The sequence below is a fragment of the Magallana gigas genome, chromosome 5 (assembly GCF_963853765.1).
Source record: "Magallana gigas chromosome 5, xbMagGiga1.1, whole genome shotgun sequence".
NCBI classification, from domain to species: domain Eukaryota; kingdom Metazoa; phylum Mollusca; class Bivalvia; order Ostreida; family Ostreidae; genus Magallana; species Magallana gigas.
The window spans coordinates 42974917-42984236 of record NC_088857.1 but is presented as its reverse complement, the minus strand read 5'-3'; positions in this window follow the sequence as shown (position 1 = coordinate 42984236).

Here is a 9320-nt window from a genome sequence, read left to right as displayed (position 1 = left end):
TCCGAATGTATTCGCAGAAAGTGGCGAACGTGATCTTAGAGTTTTTGCCCTTCGTATAGAAAAACGCATGTTACGATCTTAATGATGATTAAAATTTAATTCAAAGATGATTACAGTAATCAGTAAAAATGTCCCGGATGAATGACGTATATAAGTACATGTACATCTGCTAAAATAAATTATGCATTAGGTTTTAATGATTGGTCGTAAGTCAAAAGAATTGTCACCGAACATGAAAGAAGTGATTATAAAACTAACATTAAAAGGAATGAGGAATTCTGATATTTCAAGGATGTTTGAAGTGTCAAAATCTACATGTAGATCAGTTATCAAGGTTTTCAGGAAATGGGTAGCAAGTAAAAGGCAAAAAAAAATCTTTGCCGTCCGAAAAATTGTCCAGTCGCGGAGAAGCAAGGTTACTTCGGTTGGTGAAACGGAGCAGAGGAAAACTATTAAAATACTAGATGATATACCGCGCAAGCGCGGTAATAAACACTTTACACACTCAATGCTTAATATGTAGAACGATATTTTTGTTCTTTTTTCACTGTGTCCATTTTATACAAAAAATCTTTTTTAACATATTCTTCAAAATTGAAATAAATAACAACATTACTTTGTATTTAGACAGGGTTGACCGGGAAATACCAGTGCTAGGAATTTCTTTAATTGTTCAATGTAAAACGTATGTTTAGGATATAAGATATTAACAATAAGCATCAAAACTCAATTTAGCATACTTTGCCATATCATTGTCAGTTTATGAATATTCAATTCACAAGATCACCTATTCCATAAGACCTCTACAGCTGCTAGAGTACAAATTTTAGTCCAGCTTTTTGAACCCCAAGTTTTGTGTTTTACAGACTTTAAATTCAAAGCACAAAATAAACTGTTGTAATTACTGTAGGTGTTACAAGTAACAATTAAATCATTACATATATTGTTTAATAATAAACAATTGACTCTTGACAGTTTTGGCTCCTGTTTTTTGGGAGATATGTACTATGAATGTGGCTAATTGGCTTCTTCTTGGGTGTGTTGCATACTGAGGTAGTGACACAATCACACTTTAATTTTCATAACTTTCTTGGCTCATTTTCACATACATCAAATAACTAGAAAAACGGAACTTTTGATATCATGTTTATGATAACTGTATAGATGCACCAATACATGTACCTGACTTAAAGCTGACATGAATTCATGAATACACATTATTTCCCTTTTATCTCCGACTACCGCCATAATTGTTGTCGATTTCTATTGTCCTGCCCATCGCTACACACCCCCAAAAAAGGCTGAGAGCGTTATTCATGCTTCACCGCATTCAGGAAAGCATTATAGAAACGCGTTTTGAACAAACATAATATGACACCCACTGCACTGGAAAGATATATCCAATAAACGACGAAACAAGACAGAATGAAATCCAGGCACGGATACTTTAAAAATTACTCGATTATTGTAGACCATATGCCTGTGTATGTTATACATGTAACATCGCACATGCGCACACCACACACTGTGGCAGACCGAGCAATGTCAATTATCGGATGGATTTTAGAAACGGAGCGATTTTGTGGGAGCGGATGGAAATGTTGTTACTTTCTTTGATTTACTATAATTTAGCTACTGTGTTGGATGTAGTGCCGCCGGGCTTTTCAAGAAGATGCAGACGTTATGCACTCTGTATGAACGACACACGTGTTCGATGTGCATACGATTTAAGGCAGCACTGTGCAAAATAATACGGATACCTTGGACATCTTTTTTCAAGAATGAACATATTTCATACTTTTTTATTGTTGTTTCCTTTATTCTTTATTACAAACATTTTACTACAATGTGTAGTTCGTGCATTTAGAAGTTCGTGCAACCTGAGTGCCTCGATCGGAAAGCAACCGACCGTAACTTTCTCAACCGGTATATATTCCCCAGTGGCAGTAGAGGAGCGATCGAAACTAATATGGCGACCAAATGCTTTTATGAATTCATGTCAGCTTTAAGTCTTAAAAACAAATAACAATGTTGTATGAATGAACCATGTTTGGAGTATTCATAAGAAGATAACCAATGCATTACTGGCCTGTCAAAACTAGTTAAAATCAAAGACAATTATAAAATGTCATTGCTGACAAGGTGTACTATTGTCTACATCCCTACATATTTGATTTAGACTGAGTATGAAGTACTTTAATATGTTGTTGTACTTTCTTTCCCAGTATTACCCCCTAGTTAAAATCAAAGTCAATTATAAAATACCATTGCTGACAAGGTGTACTATTGTCTACATCCCTACAGATTTGATTTAGACAGGGTATGAAGTACTTTAATATGTCGTTGTACTTATTTCCGAGTATTTCCCGAGAAATACCAGTAATTCCCGGGATTTACCAGTATTTCCCAGCGTCCTTGGATATATGAGTATTTCCCGCTTTTTACCAACCCTGTATTAAGAGGAGCGGCAAGGATACAAATATAAGCAAAAATGGATAATGTATGTATACCTGTACGTGTTGTCCAGCTGACTGGAAAAAATAGGAAACTTTTTAATTTATTGTCATACCAATGAGTCGGTATTTAGTGTGTTGTATTCTTAAATTTTGCTCTTAAGCTAAAATTTTACTATAATTTCTTCACTGTTTCAAAAAAAAAAGAATTATAGATAAAAGACTTTAATTAAAAAAAAGAAACCTTTCCCATTCATCTTTCTCATCTTATGCATACAATATTTATCGATGAAGACGTATAAAACAAAATATGTTCATCGTTTACAAATTATTGTTTAATGTGTACTACCAATCTGTCGTGTTAAAAATATATGAAATAAAAAAACACTAGTGTAAGCATATTTTTCGCATATTTTAAGCTAAAGTTGTCAAAAATAGAGTATAGTAACGTGATGTAACGTGACATCTAATGTGCTATTCAGAATTCGCCGTGATAGAAACACCAAACGTTAATGAACTTAAAAGAAGATTCGAGCGTGACTGTGAAACACAACAGAAACAAATAAAAACTAGTAGACTAATTGTTCCCGAACAATTAGAGGTTTTTCAACCTTAATATATAAGTTAGTTGCTAGATTGCTAAAAAAAATATACAAAACAATTTCATACCTATGTGATAGTATCAAACATATTTCTATATGTATTTATTCGTTTTATCGTTTTCGTTTTATCTATTTTATTATCCGTTTTTGTTAAACACAGTCTTAAATTTTAAATAACCGCCAGTTACACTGCGCAACTGGATTGAGTTGGCTGAGTAAAGTCTTTCGTTTTTCATTGGTTCTTCTTTACTACCATGTTAATGATTAGGGCATTTTATTTTAATTGCAAAGTTTATACTTTATCGTATTTTTGCAGTTAAACTTGTCATAGTAATTTCTAAAACTTGTTTGTAGGTTCAAATGTAAAATTGTTACAAAACATGTTTTTATATTATAAATAAATACTGGAGTAACGGTAGCTTATTATCAAAGATTTCAGAAACTAAACATATTAAATGTACATGTAAAACTCTATTTTATGTCTAATGTATTATTTCTTTGTTTATAGGTCAATGCTTTATTTATCCACTTAATAAATCGACTGAAATCACCATCTGCCTCCTTTCTGATCGGTTACATCATGGCGCTGCGAGAAAACATATCCAAGCATTGACCACCGTAGGAATTTATTTTCAAAATATGCAGCCAAGTTTCTTATTGAAGTGAATTTTATATTGGAAAGAACTTGTTCGACTTGCTATTGTGTCAGTGAGTAGATATCATGCCGAATGATTTCCTGTCTGTGTTAAAGCCCTAATACTTTCCGCTTTGTGAATCGTTTTCATTAGTACTGTTGATACCATTGTAAAATTATCACCATGAAGAAAGCTGATTTACAACACCGTGTCCATGAATTGGAAATGGAATTACTAGAAGCAAAATATAGATCGCAATCGAAACAAGTCATTGAAAAGCAAACCTTTATCCTAGAAACAAGAAAAATAAAGACATTTTGTGGCCGCCCAAAATCAAAATCTGACATATCTGTTGATGACTGGATTGATGACATAGAAATTGCGTTTTCAGCAAGAAAATATTCAGATACTCAAAAAGTTGACTTGATTTATTCACATTTAGAGGTTCAAGCAAAAGAAGAAGTTAAATTCCGACCAGATATACGACAGGATCCGCACGCCATTTTGGACTGTCTTCGTGTGGCATTCGGCAATCCGGAATCTGTGACGTCACTTCAGCAGAAATTCTTTGAACGAAATCAGCTAGAATCGGAAACTATTCGACACTATTCATACGCATTGCTGGATTTATATCAAAACGTTATCAGAAAAGACAGAAGTGTATTTCCAAATAAACACATTACGCTGTGCGAGAAGTTTGCGAATGGTCTACGGGATTCATTGTTAAGAAAAGAAGCAAAGAAGCTTTTGCGTAATGAACCAACAGACTTCCACAAGTTCCGAGACGAAATAATACTATTTAGCGAGGAAGAGGAAATGATAGACAAGGATTCCGCTAACTCAACCCATTCGAGCACGATCAGCGATCAGCATAATTTACACCCCTGCGAATGTATTCGGAATGTTTTCTTTATCGTTGCTAAGTATGTAATAAATCCAGAGGTGCTCGAATGAAAGTTCATGAGACTTCACCGAGATTTGTTCAGTTCCTGTGAAATTTCGAGCGGAAGTATAAGTGTTCGGATAATATTCTCAAAATACGTAATTATCGGTCGATTTTCATATCATATTCTACTTTGATTAATGTTAAAACATCAACATCTTTTAAGATGTATGTCTTATTTCACCATCTAGCAGTTTTTTGAATTAAACGATGATATTCAGAACAGAGTTATCGTTCGTGTTCAACCACTTGAGAGTAGTTGATAATATAAACATTGGGTTGCTTAATAAAATCATAGCCATGTTTGATGTTTGTGGTGTGCAATACCATGTTTTTAAAAAAAATAATGTTGAATGTTTTGCAATAAAACTTAGTGTATCGAGCCATTTTCAAAGAACATTCTGCATAAAATAGTACAGTCTGTTTCACTATTGATGTTTTTACTAGGTCAGGCGCGGATCGAAAATTAATTCTTAGGGGGATCTCTATTACGCATGTTAATTGTCGCAACAGCAGAAAAAACCTATTTTTTGTATTGTCACATTTATTTTTAGAACACATTTTATCCACCAATTAATGAAGATAAAGTTTAAAATTAATAAACCTCTAGAATTTATATTTGACTACAAGTGCCTAGATTCTCAAAAATAGACTATAAACACGAGGCACGATTTTTACCGCGAAACTGAAAGGGTCAAATAAAACCACGTGGTTTAAAATTTAAATGACAATAACATTCGCAGTGGTGATTTAAACACCCAGCCGAGCGACTCGCCTACAACGGAACAGCTTTTGAAAATCATCGAAGCACAGCAAAAGCAGATCGAATCTCTAACCGGTTTGGTCAGAGATCGCGGAACCAGTCAGCATACAAAGGAAAACCGGGATTTTTATCGTTCACCACCTGTGTGCTACGAGTGCGGTAAAGTTGGTCATATGCAGAGAAATTGTCGTTCTAAACCAAGTGAAACAACAGCCGGGGCATCGGAAAACAATTCACATCTATTAAAGGGAGTCCGTTAATAGATGTGGGTTTACAGAACTCTACATTTTCGTGTCGTATCATAGGACAGCGTCCAGTGATTAACATGTGTGTGATGGATTTAAATATTAGATGCCTAGGTGACACTGGTTCGATGGTTTCTACAATTACCGAAACGTTTTATCGAAAGTTTATCGAGCCGCTTGGAAAGATGGTGAACCCAACATGTCATTTACAACTAAAAGCTGCTAACGGACTAGTTATTCCTTACATTGGTTACATTGAGCTTGACGTAAATTATAACGGAAAAATCATACCTCAACGTGGATTCCTAATAGTGAAAGACTCGAGTGATGACACCACGCGTAAACGTAAATAATCTGTTCCTGGAATAATTGGAATGAATATTCTTGGTGCCTGCACGGACATTTTAGGTGATGTTCGTAAGGACGGAAATTTAAGTGAAGTTTTTGTGTCAAGTGATTTAAAACAGAAGTCTGTTTGTGGTTTTGCCAGAGTATTCGGAACTGTACCAGTGTGCATTCCTGCAAATACCGCCATTGTTATTCCATGTACCGGACCGCATGTTAAGGGCGATGTTATTGTTAATCCTTTGACCAATGGTGCCCATTTACATAGGAATTTCTGTACTGTGAATACTTGTGTCAACATTTATAACGGTCGTATGTGGGTTCGTGCAACTAACATTGGTGATGAAGATATTTATCTTAAACCACGCAGTATGATAGGTACAGTGTCTTTTTGTGATGTTGAAGGTGATAATTCAGATATTGGATTTAATTGCGTGGGGAACACTGAAGAGATCTTCATTCAACCAAGTCATGCAATCAACGAAGTTACTCTCTCTCTCTGAGACACCGTTTGATTTACCTGAAGATATATTCCAACTTGACTGTAGTGAAGAAGAGAAGTCCTTGATCACATCTTTATTCCGAAAGCACAGAGAAGTCTTCTCGAAGGATGATGACGATATTGGATGTACAAGTACAGTTACACATCAGATTCGCCTCACGGACAACAAGCCTATCGCTCAACAGTACCGACGAATTCCTCCGTCCCAGTTTGAAGAAGTCAAACATCATATACGCAAGTTACTGAAGAATGATGTCATTCGCGAAAGTACCAGTCCGTTTGCTTCACCGATAGTGCTAGTTCGCAAGAAGGATAACTCTTTACGTCTTTGTGTGGATTACCGCAAACTGAATGAGAAGACCATCAAAGATAAGTTTCCGTTACCAAGAGTAGAAGAAACGTTTGATGTTTTACACGGATCGTCTATGTTCTCAACTATGGACCTAACCTTGGGCTATAACCAAATAGCAGCTGCCGACGATGACAAAGAGAAAACTTCGGACTTTATGAGTTTAACAGAATGCCGTTCGGACTTACCAAAGCACCTGCAACATTCCAGCGACTAATGCAGCATTGTTTCAGAGAGGAAGTGTTCAATATCTTATTAGTGTTCTTGGATGATATCATAGTGTATTCCAAAACATTGCGTGAACAAATAGACCGTCTCGACAAAGTGTTTCATATTCTTCGCAAGCATGGATTAAAATTGAAAATGCTTAAGTGCAATTTTTTTCAGTCATCTGTGAAATACCTAGGTCATATAGTGAGTAAAGATGGAATATCCACCGACAATGAAAAGATCAAGTGTATCGAAAATTGGAAAGTACCCGAAACAGTCAAAGAGCTTAAATCATTCCTCGGATTTGCGGGATATTACCGGCGATTTATCCGAAGTTTTTCGCAGATTGCAGAACCTTTATTGGAACTTTCCAAGAACAACGGGAAGCATCCGAAAACAAAGTTTGGTGATAAATGGAACAGTGAATGCCAGAATTCGTTTGAGAAGTTAAAGACTGTCTTATCAACTGCACCGCTACTGGGATACGCCGATTTTACTATTCAGTTTATTGTGGAAACTGACGTCAGTGCGCATGGACTCGGTGCTGTGTTATCTCAAAATCAAAATGGACGTATTGTTGTGATTGCGTTCGCCAGTAGAACTCTTAGACAAAATGAAAGATCCGCAAAGAACATGAACAGTCTCAAATTGGAATTATTAGCCCTCAAGTGGAGTGTTACAGAAAAATTCAGGGATTATTTACTGGGAAATAAGTTTGTAGTGCTGACAGATAACAATACTCTGAAATACCTATCTACAGCAAAGCTTGGAGCATACGAACAAAAATGGGCAGCACAACTCGCTGAGTTCGATTTCGAAATAAAGTACAGACCAGGCAAAGAGAACGCCAACGCTGATGCATTATCAAGGTTAAATGTGGATACTAGGGACATCATTAGTGAATGTATTCATGGATCCATGATTCCACCAGAAATTACAGTTGCACAGTCTTCGACGATATTCATTGAAGCTACGGACGTGTCAAGTGCAGAGACTTTCCCTAATTATTCCAATTGTGATTTGAAAGACATGCAGTTGAATGACAGAGTGATAAGTAGATGTGTTGAATTTTTGAAATCAAAGACCGTCCCAAAACCAAGTTTTCTAAAGAAACAGGGTAAAAGAACTCAAGTGTTATTACGGCAGTTAAAACACATAGACTTCATCTATGGTGTTATTTACAGAACGATCAACGATCCGAAATTAGGTGACCTCACTCAGTTATTACTTTCGGAGTGTCTAAAGGACATCGTTCTCGAAAGTCTACACGACCAGAATGGACATCAGGGCATAGAGAGAACATTTAATTTGATTAGACAGCGATGTTATTGGCCAAAAATGTTTATGGACATTAAGAACTACTGTAAGAAGTGTGAACGATGCGCTGTGTCAAAAATTCCCCCACCCAAAGTACATACGAGTATGGGACATCTTACAGCATCGGAACCTTTAGAGTGCATTGCTATAGACTTTTCCGTACTAGAAAAAGCACAAGGGTACGAAAATGTGTTGGTTATAACAGATGTATTTTTTAAGTGGACAATAGCTGCACCTACACGTGACCAGACAGCCCAAACTGTAGCTGGAATATTAGTAAATGAATTATTCTTTAAATTTGGAGTGTGCAAAAGAATTCATTCCGATCAAGGAAGGTGTTTCGAGGCAGAAATTATTCAGCAACTGTGTACCATATACCGCATTAAGAAATCAAGAACAACTGCATACCACCCTCAAGGCAACCGACAATGTGAAAGGTTTAATAGAACACTCCATGATCTACTTCGATCTCTATCCCCAGCGAGAAAACGGAAATGGCCGGAATACATCAGGGAACTTGTGTTTTCATATAATGTGACGCCGCATGCATCCACCAGATATTCGCCATATTTCCTTATGTACGGACGCGACCCATACCTACCTGTATATTTCCTACTCGGGAGAGGCAACACTACTTCAACAACCGTTTTAAACATGGACCGATGGATCGAACTGCACTCTGAGAAGTTACAGTTTGCGTATGGTCGGGCCAAAGAAGAAATCCAAAGCAATGAAGATAACCGAAAGAGAAGACACGAAGCGGGAAAAGTTGACAGTGAATTACAGATTGGTGATCGGGTGTATCTACGCAACAGAGGAATCAAAGGACGCGACAAGATTCAGGATAAGTGGCGATCCGAAGTGTACGTCATCATCGGAAAACCATATCCGTCAGTGTATAGTGTAAAGTTAGAAACCAGTGATTCCGTAATTAAAAATGTGAACAGACTGGAGTT